Source organism: Heptranchias perlo, chromosome 16 (assembly GCF_035084215.1).
Source record: "Heptranchias perlo isolate sHepPer1 chromosome 16, sHepPer1.hap1, whole genome shotgun sequence".
Classification (NCBI taxonomy): Eukaryota; Metazoa; Chordata; class Chondrichthyes; order Hexanchiformes; family Hexanchidae; genus Heptranchias; species Heptranchias perlo.
Window position 1 is genome coordinate 55991971 of NC_090340.1, and position 20994 is coordinate 56012964.

The window sequence follows — 20994 nt, forward strand, 5'->3', positions numbered from 1 at the left end:
CTGGTTTCCTCAAAAAGCAAAATAATGGAAATCGTTGTTGCGGTGTGGTGATTAAAGCAACACAGATTAATATCATCAGGTGGACATGATCACCCACTGTGGTAATCCTATTGCCAAATAATACGTTGACCTGATCCACAAATCGGTGTAATTGCATTGCGTACTGAAGTAGGTTGCTGGGACATTCACTGCATGGTGTATATTATCCTGCAATCAGATCTTGTCATCTTTAGGTTGTGATCTCTTTTTCACATGAAATAAACTGTTCATCACATACTCGTCAATTCTCCCGTTTACTAGTTTCCTCTAGAATAACTGGAAACCTACCTCACATCAAGTGAGATTAGAAAAATTATTTTCCCCCATCTACTTTTATTAGTCTACTTTTGTTAATTCAACATTGTTTGTGCTCAAAAATGCAAATAATCCAATTGTTCAAATTAAGCAATTTAAATAAAACAACATAGGACACATGGTTTTACTCAAAAAAAAAATTGAATTAACATAGTTCGAATTAAATGACTTTGGATTAAGAGGACTGTACTTTTTAAAAAAAAAGGGAAAATTTGCAGGGCTATGGGGAAAGACCAGGGGAGTGGGACTAATTGGTAGGTTTTTCAAGGAGCAGGCATGATGGGCCGAATGGCCTCCTTATGTGCTGTATGATTCTAAGAGCAATAGGTATCTGGAATGTATTCTCATCAGGAACTTTTAATTATCTCTTTCAAAAACGCAATCATGGAACTATCTGACTCTGAAAGAGATTGGAGGTTATAAGCAAGGTCACTGATTTTCATGGAAAAATACAATCCCCAAATAGTTGGTAAAAATCTCGGATTGCGTATAACAAAACGGAATTCAATTTATCAATCAAATCATCATAAACCAGTGGCCCTGTAAAGGACAAATATTGGCACAAATGGTTAAATACTCTATGACATTAGTCTCGTAGAAGAAAATTGTGGGGGGAAGTTTTACGATATAGGTTGGAATAAAACGCTCTCTGGATGGGGATATAGGTTTCATTGTCAGTTCTCGGGGCAATCCTATATCTCTTGCACCTTAAATTAAATGTCACCTCCTGTGTGCCATTCTGTTAGTGACGGCTTGTAAAACAAAACTTGAAAAATTGCATTGAAAGTTAAAATGAATAATAAAATCTAAATCCAATCACAACTTCACCCCAACCAGAACTCTCACCATAAAAAGACCTTCTTTAGAAAAGCAATGAGCCATGCTAAATAGTTAATGACAAAGCTGGGCAATTGCTTTTTCTTTTTTTAAAAATCTATCATTTCCACAATAAAACTATACATTTGGAATACTTTCTCTGCTCGCCCCCTAAACGCCAGAAATTTTTAAGACACGGTTCTAAATGGTTATCATGGCTTTAATATCTGAAATCCCCACAGTCTTTTAAAGTCCCCTAATAGATAAAATTACATGGCGTCACAGTGAATGAACAAGTCCCTCCACATTCTGGCTCCTTTTTTTTTTCTCTCCCCTTCGCTGCCTTCTGTGCCTCTTCTAGGCAAAGTTCACATTGAAGTGTGACAAGAGACACTTGACAACTGACACATGCTGTATCTTATCAACACAAAGCACAATCAGTCCTCCGCTGAAGAATGATTGTCGCTTTGCCCGTTTGTCATTCCCCACCCAGCTTCATTTGTCAGTCTATCCCTAAAGGTTCTCTCTCAATCCCGTGCTTGCTACCTTCATTCGTCTCAATCCAGATTCCATCTCGTTTCAAATAGATGAATGCTTAGTATAATTTGAAAAGATCTATTCCTTCCTGTGTAGATGCTGTGCATGGCCACGAACTGTAGATTGAGTACTGATTTTTTACATTTTACACACTGGAACAATTGAAATGCTTATGCGGTAATTTTTTTTTAACTGTACGTTAATAATAAGCACTCCAATGTGTGTGTGCGGTGGGGGATTACATTGAATTTACAGCACAGAAACAGGCCATTTGGCCCAACTGGTCCATGCCAATATTTATGCTCCACACGAGCCTCCTCCCACCCCTCTTCATCTCACCCTATCACCATATCCTTCTATTCCTTTCTCCTTCATGTATTTTTCTAGCTTTCCCTTAAATGCATCTATGCTATTCGCCTCAACTACTCCTTGTGGTAGTGAGATCCACATTCTAACCACTCTGGATAAAGAAGTTTCTCCTGAATTCCCTATTGGATTTATTAGGGATTATACACTGGTTATCTCAAAAGATGTTTGAAATCCCCTATTCGAACATATGATTAGTAGATGAATTTGACACAGTAATTTCAAAATAAAATTGCCAAATCAGAGTGGTTCTAGGTTCGACCCCTGATCTGTACATTGTTTGCTGATCTCAGCCAGAATAACAGTTGAGGTACCCCAGTTGACATCATAACCCTTGGATTAGGGCGGGAGGAATTCCTTGCTTCTGATTGCTGTCTGCTAACCTGTGCTGAAAAGTGTGTGGGTAGTTGTCAAATGAGGACAAGGTCAGGTTCAGTGGTGGTGCCTTCCACGACGGAATAGCCCAGTAAAGTTAATTGTCTCAAGTGACACATGAAGAATGGCCACTTGCATGAGATACTCAAGAGTTGGCAGGCTCTGTGGAACCATATTCAGCATGATTCATCATTTTAGAAGGAAGGGGGGAGAAAAGAGCAGATACAATCAGGGGGTGGAGAGGAAAAACAGTTGCAGATAATGGTGGCACATATTTACACCTGTGATATCCCACATGGTGAGTTCCTGATCTCTGTTCAGTAGCTGAAGAGAGGAACTTCCCCAAATGGGAAAGTCACATCAGATCACTCCCATTCACCTTCTAGATTAGGAACAGGAGTGGGCCATTCACCCCCCCCCCCAAGCCTGTTCCGCCATTCAATGAGATTGTGGCTGATCTGTATCCTAACTCCATCAACCCGCCTTGGCTCCATATCCCTCAATACCCATGGCTAGCTAAAATCTATTGATCTCAGATTTAAAATTATTAATTGAGCTAGCATCTATTACTTTTTCTGATGGAGAGTTCCACACTTCTACCACCCATTGTGTGAAGAAGTGTTTCCTAACTTCTCTCCTAACTGGGTCTGATTTTAAGGTTATGTCGCTTTGTCCTAGACTATCCCACCAGCGGAAAAAATTGTCTCTATCTACTCTATCAATTTCTTCCAAAATTCTAAAAGCCTCAATCAAATCACCCTTCCATATTCCAGGGAAAACAAGCCTAATTAGCAGCCGATATATAGCAGGAGAGACCATTAGGAACAGGAGAACATTCCTGTTTGGGAATTATTTTGATTTTGAAAGTCTTAAATTAGCCACATTTAGCTTAGGTTTTCCGATAGGCATTATTTTAATGCCAACATTAACCCAACGTGACATTATGAATTGCGTGCTGCCATCTTTGACCTCTTGATGCTTACTTTTACAAATTAAAAGCCAGGCTTTTGCCCCAGATTAATAGCCTCAATCATTCTTGTGAAAAGTTCTTCTAGTAGATTATAATTTGTAATCCGGCATCATTCTAGTAATAAGGGATCATTGATTTTTTTTTTATGTATCGTAGTTTTGATTGACTCAATCACAGTACACAGATAGAATTACTTGACCATATGGGCTGGTTACAAGGAAAAATCAAATCAAATCAAGTCAGATCAGGTGACACTAAACTCAACTCACATTTTAGTCCCTTCACCTCCATTTTTTTCTAACCTATTTCCTCTTTTAGAGCCCTTAATGCATCACTCTGTGGCTGAAATTGCTGATAATCTCATTGGGGGAACTGGTCTGGAAGAGTTAATGAGCTGGACAGCGCGAGGGAGCTGATTTAATATAAATAGAGATATAGTCATTAACCTGTGGTGCTTCAGCGATCATGTGACACGTGCATGTGCATGTGTATGTGTATATATATATAATGTTTATTCAGCTCCTTCGCACTGTCAGGCACAGTAACTGTTTGCTAATTCCATTAATGGTGACATTAGTGCTCACTTCAACAATGAATGCTCTCAAAAATATTGAGATTTTAAAAAAAAATTTGTTAAATTGATCATAGTTTTTTTGTGTTCATCGAGGTGATGTGTGTTACTGCTGGGGAATGGAACACTTTCCCTTTTCAGGCATCTCCCCCCCCCCCCCCCCCCCATCCCCCCAAACTGTCAGTATCAATCATTCCCAGGTCAGGTATCGCACAGCAGCTGAAGAGGAAGGCTCACTTTACTCTGCCCCAACAATGGCTCCACTCTCAGCAGAACAACCTCTCACACCAACCATTCTTGTGGCATTCCTGACCGAGACTGCCAGTCCAGTGACTGATGAGCGGGAGTTCGGTGCCGTGGGTTTGCACCGACTGGGATCAAGGTGGACGCAACTGCTTTCACACCAAGATCCTTACAGTTGGCAGAAAGAGGAGAATTTGGTCCCATTTGTTTCAGCTGAATAAGGGCCCAGATATGAGCTATGAAAGGGTAGTGTACAGCCCACAACATAGGATCACAGAATCATAAAGCATAGAAGGAGGTCATTTGGCCCATCATTCCTGTGCCGGCTCTTTGAAAGAGCTATCCAATGAGTCCCCTGCAATAGCCCTGCAAATTTTTCCTTTTCAAGTATATATCCAGTTCCCTTTTGAAAATTACTATTGAATCTGCTTCCACCACCCTTTCACAGTGAATTCCAGATCGTATCAACTCGCTGCATAAAATAAATTTCTCCTCATCTCCCCTCTAGTTCTTTTGTCGATTATCTTAAATCTGTTACCACCCTCCCACCAGTGCAAACAATGTCTCCTTATTTACTCTATCAAAACCCTTCATGAATGTTCTTTAATTTTTTTTATATATAAAGAAAGAACTGATTGCGAAGCTCACCATTTACAGGTTAAATTTATATTCAAATGCAGAGTATGACAGTTCAGTTTGTCCCTTATAGGTGAAATGTAACCCATCTCGTTCTCACGATACACCCGTGTTCTGAGCTTGGCTTCAGCCGTGCTTACATCAGGGAGCTTTGCAAGATGAGAGTCCTTGGGGGTGATTTTAAACCCCAGGAACGGGTGGGTTGGGGGTGGGTGGAAGTTGAAAATAGTTGTTTTTTGGGTCGAAACCGCAACCCGGCTTTATTTCCGAGTTTAATGTTGGCTTATAAAAGTACAGGCTTCCCACCGGGAATGCAAAGTCCGAAAATTTTGCGGTTGCGACCCAAAAAAACAACTATTTTCTACTCCCACCCGCTCCCAATCCACCCGTTCTTGGGGTTTAAAATCCCCCCCCCGTAAGAGGGACCCAAAAAAAAAGTAATTTTAGTTGAGGGAGGAATCCTTTGCTACGTGATCTCCTCTCCAGCATCTTAATTGCTAAGCGCACCCCTGCTTGGTGTCGTGGCATTGTGTAAATGTAATCAAATACAGTACAACGGGAGAACGAAAAGGGAAAGAGGGTGATGGCATTCTGAATGACGGGAAGAAAATTTATCTGTGCTTTAATAAGGATTCTGCTTCTCCCTCTTGTAACAAAATAATTCCTTACTAGTTGCTCTGTGGAGTTGCTCACCAAAAAAATAAGAGCCTCTCTTTTCCTATAACTACCACTCAGCTTGTCTCCCACTCTCTCCAATTCTCTCTGTCTTTTTCTGTTTGTCTCCTACTCTTTCTGTGTACGTCTCATAAACCAGTCTTGTCATCTGTCTTTCCATCCTTTTTTTCTCACTCTATCTCCCTCACTCTCTCCCTCTGTCTCCCCTTCTGTATGTTTTTCATTGTCTCTCTACATTTTTCACAACTTTTTGCCCTGTTTTTCTCCTCTTCCTTTCTATAAGCGCAGGAATTTCTTCGGAGTTGTTCCTACTCCACCACCGTAACTTCACCGGAAATGGGGCGTAAACATAGTTTCCGTAAAGTTACGGTGGCATAGCAGTAGCAGTTCCAAGAAATTGGTAGAAGGATTAGAGGGGAGCTGAGGAGAAATGTTTTCACCCAGAGGGTGGTGGGGGTCTGGAACTCACTGCCTGAAAGGGTGGTAGAGGCAGAAACCCTCAACTCATTTAAAAAGTACTTGGATGTGCACTTGAAGTGCCGTAACCTACAGGGCTACGGACCAAGTGCTGGAAAGTGGGATTAAGCTGGATAGCTCTTTTTCGGCTGGCGCAGTTATGAGACGTACACAGAAAGAGTAGGAGACAAACAGAAAAGACGGAGAGAATTGGAGAGTGTGGGAGACAAGCTGAGTGGTAGTTATAGGAAAAGAGAGGCTCTTGTTTATTTTGTGAGCAACTCCACAGAGCAACTAGTAAGGAATATGATGGGCCGAATGGCCTCCTTCTGTGCTGAAACTTTCTATGATTCTATGAAATTTCACGCCCTATGTCTCTCACTATCCTTTTTTAGTCAGCTCCCCTGGAGATCAAATCAGGGTTCTGATCCCATGATTCTGCCCCTCAGATAGAAAGCAGGAAGCGGGGTTTGGCAGAGGTAGAGAGGGGGAAGAATCTAGAACTAGGGGGCATAGTTGCAAGATAATGGGTTGGCTATTTAGGACTGAGATGAGGTGGAATTTCTTCACTCAGAGTTGTGAATCTTTGGAATCCTCTATCCAAGAGGGCTGTGGATGCTCAGTCGTTGATTATATTCAAGGCTGAGATCGATATTCCCCTCTAGGGGAATCAAGGAATATGGGGATCGGGCGGGAAAGTGGAGTTGAGGTCGAAGATCAGCCATGATCTTATTGAATGGCGGAGCAGGCTCGAAGAGCCGTAAGGCCTACTCCTGCTCCTATTACGTTCTTATGATTTTATTTTTAGTCTCCCCCAAGCCATGCACCATTAGACGGCTGAGAAGATTGACCTGTGCCAATATCCTACTGCGCATGATCAGCAAGATATGCATGAAAACTTGCCATTTAACTTTGCTTCTTTCCTCATGACCAGGACTTTGCTGTGGCCTCAGGCAGTGTGTCCAGCTGGCAAAAAGGGGAAAAAAAGAAAGGCTTGCATTTATATAGCACTTTTCACAACCTCAGGACATCCAAAAGCGCTTTACAGCCAATGAAGTACTTTTGAAGTGTAGTCACTGTTGTAATGTAGGAAGAGTTGAGAGGTGTGACCTGAGATTGAACTGGTGCTAAGTTCTCTCCTGGGCATCCCTTCTTTCCACTGCCCCAAGCCCCTCCTTCCCTCCCGACTCAGGACTACTTCGAAACAATTCTATTCCTGTGCGTTGATTTAACTGAATATTGCCCCACGTTGAAGGCATCCTCTGGGCATTCCAATGTTGACATTCACCTTCGATAACTCATATCAATCTATTCTCTTTGTGTTTTTGTTAGTTTGACATACAGGGTAACATTAGCACAGATGTGGAGTGTTCTCTCATCTCCCTTGTGTCTGTAGTTTACTGAACTTGTGTATGCCTTGGAAAGTATCCAATTACATATCGGACATAGGTAATGTCATGTTAGAAAGAACAGGGGACTAGTGAGGATTCAGATAAGGCCGTGTCTGGTGATTTTAAATCCCTTTGCTCCACAGCCAGTTTAAAAGAGATCTCAAAAAATGACAGCTCTTACTCCGGCCAAAAGTCTGTTTGATACCTGATGTCTCATTTAGGTTTGGGTCAGAGCAACCCGAGCTAAGTGTTCCCCAGGCACATAATGAGGGCTGGTGTGAGTCAGTTCACGTGCTGAGAGATCTCAAATTGCATTGAATTGCTTGCCAGATGCAAGTGCTGACTCTTAATTTCCCGTTTGAATCTTACAAGGAGAGTCACATCAGCCATTCTGTATGGACCCGACATGTTCTTCTAACACGCAACCCTAGACCCTGCTGAGAAGGGGAAACAAGATCGGGATGAATAATTCTGAACTACTTCTACCTCAGCAGCCACTATGATTGAGTTGTTGAGGCTAGGTCAATTGAAAATTTAAAAACTGAGATTGATAGATTTTCGTTAGGCAAGGGTATTAAGGGTTAAGGAACCAAGGCGGGTAGATGGAGTTAAGACACAGATCAGCCATTTGATGACTGAATAGGCTCAAGGGGCTGCAAGGTCCACTCCTGTTCCTATGATAGTGCTCCAAATTCCCAGCAAACGGATATTACAACACATGTGTGAATGGGATGGAACACATAAACATACCTCCTGCATGTTTTTACAAGGGCCATTTTGATCTTGAACTGGTGTGCATCCAGAGCAAACCTAGATTTTCAGCATAACAGCAGAGGTCAAGTGAAAATTACAACTCGGATAGTAGGAGAAAGGACCTCGTTCCTGAAGAAGTACCCAAATCCTAAAGTCTTGGATGTTTGTTGTACCAAGTTTTGGACTAAGCTAACTGAAAATCAAATGCAGTGAGGTGACTTGGTAGATCCAGCGGTTTTAAAGAACAATCTGCGAGAAAGGACCAGAACAACAGCAATAGATTTACAAGAGTATTGTATTGTTGAGCTCCAAGCCATAGGACCAAGGAAGTGAGGCACAAATCTCCCATGTGGATAAGAAAGGGGTCACAGGTTGATGCCTCTGAGAGAAGAGAGTTATTGAGATCCTTTCTTTGGGAATATTTCCCTTATTTTTAATGGAACTCCTGCCTCAACTCTTGCATCTTCAGCCTTCTGAAATAGGTGGGTAAATAAGCAAAAAATAAATGTCAGAAAGTGTCCCAAATTCACTTTTGGGAAAACTGCAACACACACAAGTTTAAGAACGAAGTATTCCGGTAGGTGATATGAAGTTGAAGGGACTTCATTTAAAAAAAAGCGGAACCAGAAACTGGCTTTAAATCTGATATTAAGAATAACTTGAGTCTAAAACTAAATTTGAGTTGCATATTGTACTACAGAAGACCTTGTTATTAACCATGATATCCTATCATTAAACTGAATCTGCTTTATGCCCCCCATTTTCTTCCCCTCCTCTTCTAGAGGCACTGACTCTTGTTGGTCTACAGTTCCATGGTGCTGACTACCCCCTTGTACTTCACCTAAGTGGCCACAGAAAATAGGAGCAGGAGTAGGCTATTCGGCCCTTCGAATATGCTCCACCATTCAATATGATCATGGCTGATCCTCTATCTCAATACCATATTACAGCTCTCTCCCCATACCCCTTGATGCCTTTTGTGTCCAGAAATATATCTAGCTCCTTCTTAAATATATTCAGTGACTTGGCCGACACAGCCTTCTGTGGTAGAGAATTCCACAGGTTCACCACCACCGTCTGAGTGAAGAAATTTCTCCTCATATCCTGAGACTGTGACCCCTCGTTCTGGACCCCCCCAGCCAGGGGAACCATCCTCCCTGCATCCAGTCTGACTAGCCCTGTCAGAATTTTATACGTTTCAATAAGATCCCCTCTCATTCTTCTAAACTCGAGTGAATACAGGCCGACTCGACCCAATCTCTCCTCATACGACAGTCCTGCCATCCCAGGAATCAGTCTGGTGAACCTTCGCTGCACTCCCTCTATGGCAAGTATATTTTTTGTTAAGTAAGGAGACCAAAACTGCACACAATACTCCAGGTGTGGTCTCACCAAGGCCCTGTACAACTGCAGTAAGACATCCTTGCTCCTGTACTCAAATCCTCTTGCAATGAAGGCCAGCATACCATTTGCCTTCCTAACTGCTTGCTGAACCTGCATGTTTGCTTTCAGTGACTGGTGTACAAGGACACCCAGGTCCCTTTGTACATCAACATTTCCCAATCTATCACCATTTAAATAATACTCTGCCTTTCTGTTTTTCCTTCCGAAGTGAATAACTTCACATTTATCCACATTATACTGCATCTGCCATGTATTTGCCCACTCACTCAACTTGTCTAAATTGCCTTGAAGCCTCTTTGCATCCTCCTCACAACTCATGATCCCACCTAGTTTTGTGTCATCAGCAAACTTGAAAATATTACATTTGGTTCCCTCATCCAAACCGTTGATATATATTGTGAATAGCTTGGGCCCAAGCACTGATCCTTGTGGTACCCCACTAGTCACCGCCTGCCACCCCGAAGAAGACCCACTTATTCCTACTCTCTGTTTCCTGTCTGTTAACCAATTTTCAAACCATGCCAGTATATTACCACCAATCCCATGTGTTTTAATTTTGTACACTAACCTCTTATGTGGGTCTTTATCAAAGGCCTTCTGGAAATCCAAATAAACCACATCCACTGGTTCTCCCTTATCTATTCTACCAGTTACATCCTCAAAAAACTCCATTCGGTTTGTCAAAACATGATTTCCCTTTCATAAATCCATGTTGACTTTGTCTAATCCCGTTGATATTTTCCAAGTGTTCTGTTATCACAGCCTTTATAATAGACTCTAGCATTTTCCCTACTACTGATGTTAGGCTAACCGGAATGTAGTTCCCTGTTTTCTCTCTCCCTCCTTTTTTAAATAGTGGGGTTACATTTGTCACCCTCCAATCTGCAGGAACCGTTCCATAATCTATAGAATTTTGGAAGATGACAACTAATGCATCCATTATTTCCATGGCGACCTCTTCTAGTACTCTGGGATGCAGATTATCAGGCCCTTCATGGATAAGCTGAGGTGGTGAGTGTCAGCAGGCTATCTTCTCATGGAGGGCATCATAGTGATCCTGCATTCACTCAGTGCTCACAAGTACATTGTTGTTTTGCCATCCTCCCTACCCTAAGGGTGCCAAGGGAGAATTCTCCCATTGCTGCTCCATCAGCTAACTCAACACTGACGGTGGGACTTGGCCAATATGGCTCAGTATCACATCAGGCAGTGCATTTACCTATTAATATTTCCCCTCTATTAGGATCCCCCTAGTCACACAGCATTCATCAGCTGATCAGGGTAGATAGGCTGGCGTGTGGTACTCACATCTGTGTCAGTGCCACTCTAATGGCCGCAAGCTGTGTTTGACTAGCCAAGCATGGCTCACCCATGTATTCTTTTTCCCTTCCCTAAATGCAAAGGTTACACCCATCATCCAGTCAGTGTCTCCCCAACGGCCTGATTGAAATCAGGACCTCCCCAAGAGAGTAAAATTGCAGGTCCTTGGGACTTGTTTTATTAATAATCACGGAATAATCCCAGTCATTGAATGGTTAAATCTGCAATAGGTTGTGTGCTACCTTAGTTCTCCTTATGTCTCCTTTACCCCCTTAACATTGACTGCAGGCTTTAATTAAAAATATGGATTTTTTATTGAGAATGAGCATTTAATGCGTCATGGTTATATGAAATACATGGTTAAATGATGCAAAGCCAACTAACATGAATTTTTATACTGTCTGAATGTTTCCACTGCTCAATCCACACTTAAGGTGGCACAGGAGTGAAATTCTCAATCATCAATGAGCCAGGAGCTAATTACTTTCCCACTTTTGTGGCTGAAAAATGAAGCCACTCTCCTTCGCCAATCCTTCATAGAGATTATGTTCCCCTTCTGCTGCCTTGCTTTCTCTGTTCCATTGCGACCTGTTGCTGATCATCCCTCTCCCAACGACATTTTTTGTTTAAAAATGAAGAAACTGAGGGGTTAAGGACAAAGGCTCACAATGCAGTGCCCCACCAAGGTTAATAATAATAGGAGGGATAAATGAAGAAGTGGTTGGGTGACTCAAAGCCCGCAGATTGCAAATAATTATCAGCAGTGGCTCAGTGGGTTGCACTCTCGCCTCTGAGTCAGAAGGTTGCGGGTTCAAGAGACTTGAGACTCCACAGAGACTTGAGCACAAAATCTAGGCTGACACTCCACTGCAGTACTGAGGGAGTGCTGCACTGTCGGAGGTGCCGTCTTTCGGATGAGATGTTAAACTGAGGTCCCATCTGCCCTCAAGTGGACGTAAAAGATCCCATGGCACTATTTCGAAAAAGAGCAGCGGTGTTCTCCCCGGTGTCCTGGCCAATATTCATCCCTCAACCAACATCACTAAAGCAGGTTATTTGGCATTATCTCCTTGCTGTTTGTGGGACCTTGCTGTGCGTAAATTGGCTGCTGCGCTTCCTACATTACAACAGTGACTACACTTCGGAAAGTACTTCATTGGCTGCAAAGCACTTCGGGACGTCCTGAAGTTGTGAAAAGCGCTATATAAATGTAAGTCTTTCTTTTCATGAAAAAAATATTTTTGGAGCTCTACCACCAGTCAAATACAGACACTGTTTATTTTAGACAATCTGTCCCACATTGGCTGCTTAAGAAGTTGACAAGCAGTACATCCACCACCATTCAACAACTCCACAGCTTACATTCTAATGCTGTCCTTTTTTCCCTGACACCTGCAAAGTATAAGTACTGCAGTGACCCTGTCCGTGCGTCTGAAATAGCGTTTCACACCTGCGCAATTTAATTCACATTCCAGCCCATATCTCAGACAGACACCGAGGTAATAGATACAAGCAAGTTGGCTGAGATTTCTGTCAGTTCTGAGGCGTTCACGTCAGGAGTACGCAGCGTTATTGAGGCACTGATAGCTTCACGCTACTATCCCCTTCCAACACAGAGGCAATGTGGTTTGAAGTCTTTCACAATCTTGAGGGGTTGTTTTTTTCCGCTCTTACATGGCGAAATAAAAGATACCATGTAATGGTGCAGTTATACCGCTCGAGAACTGATTCTGCAATGGGCCTCGGTGCTGTAAAAACCGATGCTTTTATATTCCGGGGAGAAGTTCACAGACAGCTTGTCTACGTACAGTTGTTTTTAAGTTAAGATTCACCATAGTTTTTGGTCAACGTACATCCCCCAAGGTTGGGGAAGCTGGATTGCAGGGCAGTGTCCGCAAATCACTTTGCTGGTTTACGTGTGTAGCATTAGCCACTCTGCCCAGTTGTGTTCTGTAAATATGGCTGCCTCTACCCCCAGGTTGTTCTATTTGTTTTTCAATGTGCACAACCCCTTCATGTTTTTAGATTTCAAAGCTAATTCTCAACTTTAATCCCACTGGGTTTCTGTTCGAATAGGTTTTGAATGGCAATTGCTACTGTCGTGATTTTATACCACTAATTAATTACATGCAGCCTTTCCTAATTTGCCTAATATGCTTAAGAAAGACTTGCGTTCATATAGCGCCTTCCACGACCTCAGGACGTCCCAAAGTGCTTTACAGGCAATGAAGTACTTTTTTTGAAGTGTAGTCACTGTTGTGATGTAGGAAAGGCGGCAACCAATTTGCGCACAGCAAGCTCCCACTAACAACAATGAAATAAATGACCAGATAATCTGTTTTATAGTGATGTTGGTTGAGGGATAAATATTGCCCAGGACACCAGGGAGAACTCCTCTGCTGTTCTTTGAAATAGTGCCATGGGATCTTTTACGATCCCATGAGAGAGCAGATGGGGCCTCGTTATCCTTTGTTAGGTGTGAGGTTGAGCTGTACAGATCCAGAAGTCCTCGGTTTAAGCCTTGGTCTGCGCGGAGTTTGCTGATTTCAGCCAGGCAACGGTTGGAGTGTTACAATTGTCCTCAGTGCCCTGGGCTGGTGGGAGGAAACCACGCTCTCATGATCCAGCAACACCTACTGGAGAGTGCCAGTGTGCGCTTTCAGTGAAAGCAGGATCACTATCAGCTGTGATGTCTTTCACAGTCTAATAGCCCACCAACACTCACAGTCTCGGCTCACACATGGAGAATGGCCATTTGGGCAAAATGTGGCCTCTTGCAACAATAGAACTGTACCCCGGCAATTGTCAGCTCCTTGAAAGAGGAGCAAAAATTGTTTAAAAGAACAGCCAGTGGTCTTAGTGAATTACCTGTTCTCCTTTTTGGAACAAAGGAACAGGAGTAGGCCATTCAGCCCCTCGAGCCTGTTCCACCATTCAGTTCGATCATGGCTGATCTGTATCTTAACTCCATTTACCCGCCTTGGTTCCGTAACTCTTAATACCCTTGCCGAACAAAAATCTATCAATCTCAGTTTTGAAATTTTCAATTGGGTCCCAGCCTCAACAGCTTTTTGGGGGAAGAGTGTTTCAGATTCCCACTACCCTTTGTGTGAAGAATTGCTTCCTGACATCACTCCCGAACAGCCTAGCTCTAATTTTAAGGTTATGCCCTCTTGTTCTGGACTCTCCCACCAGAGGAAATAGTTTCTCTCTATCTACCCTATCAACTCCTTTAATCATCTTAGTCATAAATTTTCTTTGTACTAGTTGATTTCTAGTATTAAGTTTTCCTCCCAATTTATATTTGCAGTTTGGAGTAGATCAGGAATAAAAAATAAACTGATTGTTGGGCCAGGGACAGTTCATGCTTTCTTTGATGCCCATGGAAAGGAGAGAGGGGAGGAGGGCCTCTGAAATACCATTGATTACAACTATTATTCATCCCATTGGAAGGCTCACACTCTCACTGCCTTCTGGTTGAACAAATTGGCCTGAAGTGGTGTGTATTTTTGTTGGTAAATCCTTTCAGCTGGGTTCACCGGGCAGAATGAATGCACTGACTGTTCAGCTGTCCGTCATCTTCAGCTTTATCTGCCTTAGCTGTCACTCAGGGCTTCACAGCTGTGAGTACGCTCAAATGGCTTGTCCGTTTTTTGCCCGGGTCTGGGCTTGTTGATTCAGAAAGAGTAAACAAAAAAAAACCTGTGTAAATGCTTTTCAAGGATTGTCTCTTCACATCAATGTGTGTGGATTTGCCTGGGATTGGTGGGAGGTGGGGTGGGGGGGTGCAGTTTTAGAGACCCTCAGCTCCGCATTTACCACAGAGCTCATTGAATCTTTCATTCACTTTACAAAATAATGGCGTAATTAGATCTTGTGTTGATGCTTTCAGCCGTTGCTTACAAAGCATTCACGTCTTGTAATGAAACAGCTTTGGTACCTCTCGTGTTGAAAGGCCCTGGTAACTAAAGTAGGAACTATTGTGCAAAGAATATGTTATTTGCTTTCTGAACTGTTTCTTCAACGAGAAGCTGTCATTTGTTTCGTGTGAAGTGAAGTGAAACCTAAAAGTTTCTATTTACGGGACTTGGAACAAACTGGGGTGGAAAAGGTTTCATATTTATTTTTCAAAAAGCATGTTGTGACAGAAAGGAAATATGCAGCAGATGTGTGTGTTAAAACATCAAGCATAATAATAAATTGTTCATTTTGAGGACAAATTGCATCAAGACTACAATTGCAGCATAAACCACATAAACCCCCAGCGCACAAATACCCATTATTAAACTCCACTGTTATATGAAAGGTTATTTCGCAATAGCATTGCACTGTATACTTTATTATTGACGCACCAATAAATATGACGTCTTACCTCTAGATACTGAGCTGTATTGCAGTGCTGTTACTGGTGGTTGCTGTTTAAAGTGTAGGGTTTTGTGAATCACATGAAACAAAGTAAGTTGGATATTGAAACACTGGGCAGCTCTCAGTTGACATTCCATTTGTCCATCCTACTCTGCTCTGATTTCCCCTCTTCCCCCCCCCCCCCCCCCCACCCCCGGCCCTTTCCTTCCTGTAGGGCTGGGTTAAAGGTTCCACAGGTGCCACCTGTCCTCCAATACCTCAGGGGCATTCTTCCTGTGTGAACCAGGAAGGTTAATAGGCTGTTTGACTATGGAGGGCATCACATCCGAGTTGGAAGCTGTTTCAACCCAAGATCTGTACCGGCATAGGTTAATGGATAATGATCAGAGCAAGAATCCTGACTAACATCCCCCTCCCAAACTCAGGGGCACTGAAGCCAAGCAGTGCCCTGCCAGAGCTCAGCTCACTCAGCACAGATTGAAGTTTCCTTCTTGGTCTGTATGGTTTAGCACCAGTCAGGGTGATATATTCACCCATTAGATCAAGGAACTCCATTCTGCTCGGTGTCAGCAAGTTCTATAACTTGGGAGTTCAAATAAACGGCCTCAGGTCCTTGTGAGGAACAGGATTTCAACAATACTCATTTGAGAATATCCATCGATGTTTGTTTTTTTTAATCCCAGTTTACACAGCCTTGTTGCTTCAGTGGCTGAGAGAGATCCATGTGGTTCTAACACGGTTCATATTCCCTCCCCGCCATCCTCCTCCCCCAAGCTGGCTGCAACCTTATTCAGTTGTACGTGTTTTTGTACTCATTCAGTATTATTATTGCAATTGGTGCTAGTGCTAACATTAACTGGGCAAAAATTCTCTGTGCGATTAGCAGTACATTCTGCTTTGGGGACTGTTTAACCCATTCATTGCTGGAGTAAATTTCAACATCGGAAGAAAATTGAGATTTATTTGGTCTTGCACTGTGAACTAAAAAATAACAAGTTATCACTCTGTGCATTCCCCTTTATATTTATATTCTTTTGATATTTTTTCTTCACCCGCCCTTTATGGCACACAGCATATCACCAGTCAACCCTCACCCAGGGCCCTCCTGTGCAAACAGCCGCAAGGCGATGGGCAAGAACCTTGCTGCTGCTCATTTCCACCCCCCACCCCCCCCACCCAACCACCACCAACAAGGAGGCTAAGTTGGGGAACAAAGCCTGTGGTAGGGTTGCCAACCCTCCAGGATTGCCCTGGAGTCTCCAGGAATTGATGATTAATCTCCTGGACACTGCTGCGAGCAAACCCAGGAGAAAAATCATAGGGGCATTTAAAAAAACAATTTTTCTTTCATTTTCTTTGAACACTTCCATTTGGTAGTTATAAAAATATTGGAGATGGGGGGGGGGTGGAAAGGCTGTTTGACTAACATTCAATTGGGTAACAAAGAGCCTGTTCCCTTTCCAATTGGTCGTGGGAGGGCAGTGCACTTGGAGAATGGGGCGGGAGTGTGGGGGTGGGGTGAGTTGGGAGGTCATGTGATGAAACCTCCAGGAATACACCCAACCAGAGTTGGCAACCCTCTGACTTGCATCTCACCCCACAGGGCAAAACCTTTCCATGCACCATCCAGCTGTATCACAGAGGCACGCAGCCAGATTTGTATGCTTGCACAGCGGGAAAAAAAAATCAATTACACAGGACATTCTGACACTGAAAACTCAGTGAGATTGTGTATCACTTTAGAATGTAAATTCAGCCTGCTCTGATGCAGTATGACCAGGTTTACGAAGGGCCAGTAAACCCTGCAGAATATGACACACAGTGCAATGAAGTATTGGTGTGCGGTGCCACATGTCACGGGCTGTGGCTGCTTCCTGGGATTTGTTTATACAGTGCACTCCCTGATCTGAGCTGCAACATCTCAAGGGAGAACGTTGTCGGGCCTATGTCAAAAACAAAATGAGCTCCCCCGATGGCCTAGTAGGTAAATGCACCACCTGCCGTGGTACCGAGCCGTAAAGACCAGAAGGATAAAGGTCCGATCCCAGTTTGCGCTGAATGAACTCATTTCAGCCATAGGGAGCAAAAGAAATGTTACAATGAGCCTCAGTGGTAAGGGGGAAAATCAGCCACGATTAATGCTTCTGATTGCTGTCCAGTAACTCCAGCTGTAACGTGGACATTGGCTGAGGAAAGGATTGGGCTTTGACTGTGATGCCCTCCACAGTCAAATATTCTGCCACCCATCACTGTCTAGGGTGACTTGTACAGAATTGCCATTTGATTGACATACCCAAGGGTTGTCATGGAACTGTCCGCCAGCAACACTGAGTGCCTTCAGGTGAGAGAGATCAAGAAATTAGGATTTTAAAAATAATTTTTTTTTTAAAAAAAAGAAGCATTGATAAAATTAGAATTGGATTGAAATGGAGTCGCACAACAGTCCTTGCGCTCTTCAGTATTTTGAAGATATGACATACTCAGTCAGAGATTTTAAACACTTTACTCTCCCTCTCAAACGGATCCCCCCAGTTTAAATTTCAGCGGGGGGGGGCGATTCATGTACACGTTAACCCTTTGAGAGCCACGGGAACAGCCTCTTGGCTTATGCTCAATGAATATTGGTAATGAAGAAAGGCTCTGTGATTGGAAGTGTTTTCTCTTAATTGCACTTCAGCTTTGGAAATCCTTTGTGGCTGTGTATAATAACATCAGGCATGTTGAGAAAGCTGCCAAAGGGCATTCCGCACGCTGATGGTCACAGATGGGATTGACCCATTCAGACATAACATGCAAAGTGAGCACCTCATTTTCAGAAGTCTCTTCCTTTGTAGCTCTGCGCAAGCCCCTCTTCCGCTGGAGAGGTCTCCACCGTTGCTATTTTTAACACATTTGTGCTGATTCTTTAATATCCGCAATCCCTGTGGAATTAATTCATACAAATGAGTGGTTAATTATGCGAATAGCGGAAGTATAGGGATAACGGCACTGCCATTACCAGCAGGGAAGGCCACAACTGATCGACAGGTTGTGAAGGCAATTTTCTTTTCTCTTTGCTTTTCTCCCCGGCCTATTTCCGATTGATTCATTAAGTTCTTTATAATTTATCTCCCCTGTGCCGCACACTGTTCCCCAGTTGAGGGGGGCTGGCAGGCAACCATTTCCTCGGCCTCTGCAAAAAAAAAAGAACCATTCTATGGCTGACCACTAGGAGGTGTATGGCTAAATCCTAGGATGGCTCACTCTTCTCACTCTTTACACAAAGCAAAAACTGAGGAGATGGGGAGGGGGTTAAGGTGACCCTTAACTCGTCTCAAAACAGGCTGATCTCGTTGTCATCAGTGTGTGTGAAATGGATATGTTGAAGAGGAGACCCTCTTACCCCAGTAGTGGAATAGGGAAATCTAGGATGCCACAGAGGAATGCTGTAAATGTGAATTTTAACACAACATATTGTTGCTCTCCCTTCTTCCTGCTCCTCCAGGAAGTGCTTAGCCTTTACAGTATTTCCCTCCTCCCATGACCTATGTCTTTTAAGCTTCCTCTGTAAAATTATGGTCAGCCTCACTGAAGTTCCAGCGGGTAATGTCTCAACAGTGTGAAACTGTCCTTAAATTTACCTTTTAATTGGACAATGTAGAGGAATGGAGAATCAAACTGGTGTGAGAGGCGGTTGTTGGCATCAGCCCTACGCACACAAAGGTATTGCCAATGTCAGCAAAATTGTCAACCAGTGGATCTAGTCAACTGATGTGAATTGTTCGCGAACCTATCTTGTATACAAGCATCATGTAATGTCATCAATAAATTGTCTTTTATATCATAAAATTTCATCTAATTTTGGGAACATATTTAGTGACCGGCAGAAATCCTTGTGCCTAATAGAGACCCTCACCAGGCAACAATTATGCAATCAAACCCTGGACCACGCTTGATGCAATCAGATATTTCCAAGTGGGCGCAGATCTTTTCCACAGATGTTTGTTCTTTATGGAAGTCTGGAATGCCAGTGAAAAGCAGACCAACTATGCAAGGGCAGTTCTTCACAACTATTAAGACTAATGTAACAAAAGCCAAGTATCGTTGGTAGAAGTCAAGCATTTTTTTTATTTGTTGATTGTTTGGTGTGATTGAGCTGGGATTGTTCTCCTTGGAGCAGAGAAGGAGATTTAATAGAGATGTTCAAAATTATGAAGGGTTTTGATAAGTAAATAAGGAGACACTTTCCAATGGCAGGAGGATCAGTAACCAGAGGACACAGATTAAGGTAATTGGCGAAAGAACCAGAGGGCAGATGAGGAGTCATTTTTGTTACGCAGCAAGTTGTTATAATCTGGAATGCCCTGCCTGAAAGGGTGGTGGAAGCAGATTCACTAATAACTTTCAAAATGGAATTGGATATATTCAAATTTGCAGGGCTATGGGGAAAGAACAGGAGAGTGGGACTAATTGGATAACTCTTTGAGAGCTGGCACAGGCAAGATGGGCTGAATGGCCTTCTGTGATGTATAATTCAACGTTGATGATGCTGGCAAGGCAGCATTTATTGCCCATCTCTTGTTGCACTGAGAGTATTAAGTGTCTACTGCATCATGTGGGACTGGAGTCACATGTAGGCCAGGGAGAGGTGACAGGCTCCCTTCCCTGAAAGACATTAGTGAATCAGCTTTCATGCTCATTTTTTACCCTGGTACCAGCCCACAAATTAATAGATTTATTGAAAATCAATTTCATAACTTGCTATGATGGAATTTGAACCCATGACCTTTGAGTTTTTTTTTATTCGTTCACGGGATGTGGGCGTCGCAGGCAAGGCCGGCATTTATTGCCCATCCCTAATTGCCCTCGAGAAGGTGGTGGTGAGCCGCCTTCTTGAACCGCTGCTGTCTGTGTGGTGATGGTTCTCCCACAGTGCTGTTAGGAAGGGAGTTCCAGGATTTTGACCCAGTGACAATGAAGGAACGGCGATATATTTCCAAGTCGGGATGGTGTGTGACTTGGAGGGGAACGTGCAGGTGGTGTTGTTCCCATGCGCCTGCTGCCCTTGTCCTTCTAGGTGGTAGAGGTCGCGGGTTTGGGAGGTGCTGTCGAAGAAGCCTTGGCGAGTTGCTGCAGTGCATCCTGCGGATGGTGCACACTGCAGCCACAGTGCACCGGTGGTGAAGGGAGTGAATGTTTAGGGTGGTGGATGGGGTGCCAATCAAGCGGGCTGCTTTATCTTGGATGGTGTCGAGCTTCTTGAGTGTTGTTGGAGCTGCACTCATCCAGGCAAGTGGAGAGTATTCCATCACACTCCTGACTTGTGCCTTGTAGATGGTGGAAAGGCTTTGGGGAGTCAGGAGGTGAGTCACTCGCCGCAGAATACCCAGCCTCTGACCTGCTCTTGTAGCCACAGTATTTATATGGCTGGTCCAGTTAAGTTTCTGGTCAATGGTGACCCCCAGGATGTTGATGGTGCGGGATTCGGCGATGGTAATGCCGTTGAATGTCAAGGGGAGGTGGTTAGACTCTCTCTTGTTGGAGATGGTCATTGCCTGGCACTTATCTGGCGCGAATGTTACTTGCCACTTATCAGCCCAAGCCTGGATGTTGTCCAGGTCTTGCTGCATGCGGGCTCGGACTGCTTCATTATTTGAGGGGTTGCGAATGGAACTGAACACTGTGCAGTCATCAGCGAACATCCCCATTTCTGACCTTATGATGGAGGGAAGGTCATTGATGAAGCAGCTGAAGATGGTTGGGCCTAGGACACTGCCCTGAGG

The 20994-nt window shown here is 43.4% G+C and overlaps 1 protein-coding gene across 2 annotated transcripts in view; it reads left to right on the plus strand.

Moving 5' to 3' along the window:
* The window catches only part of wwox (WW domain containing oxidoreductase), a 734210-nt gene that overhangs the window by 692024 nt on the left and 21192 nt on the right, over positions 1–20994 (plus strand). The window lies entirely within an intron of this gene.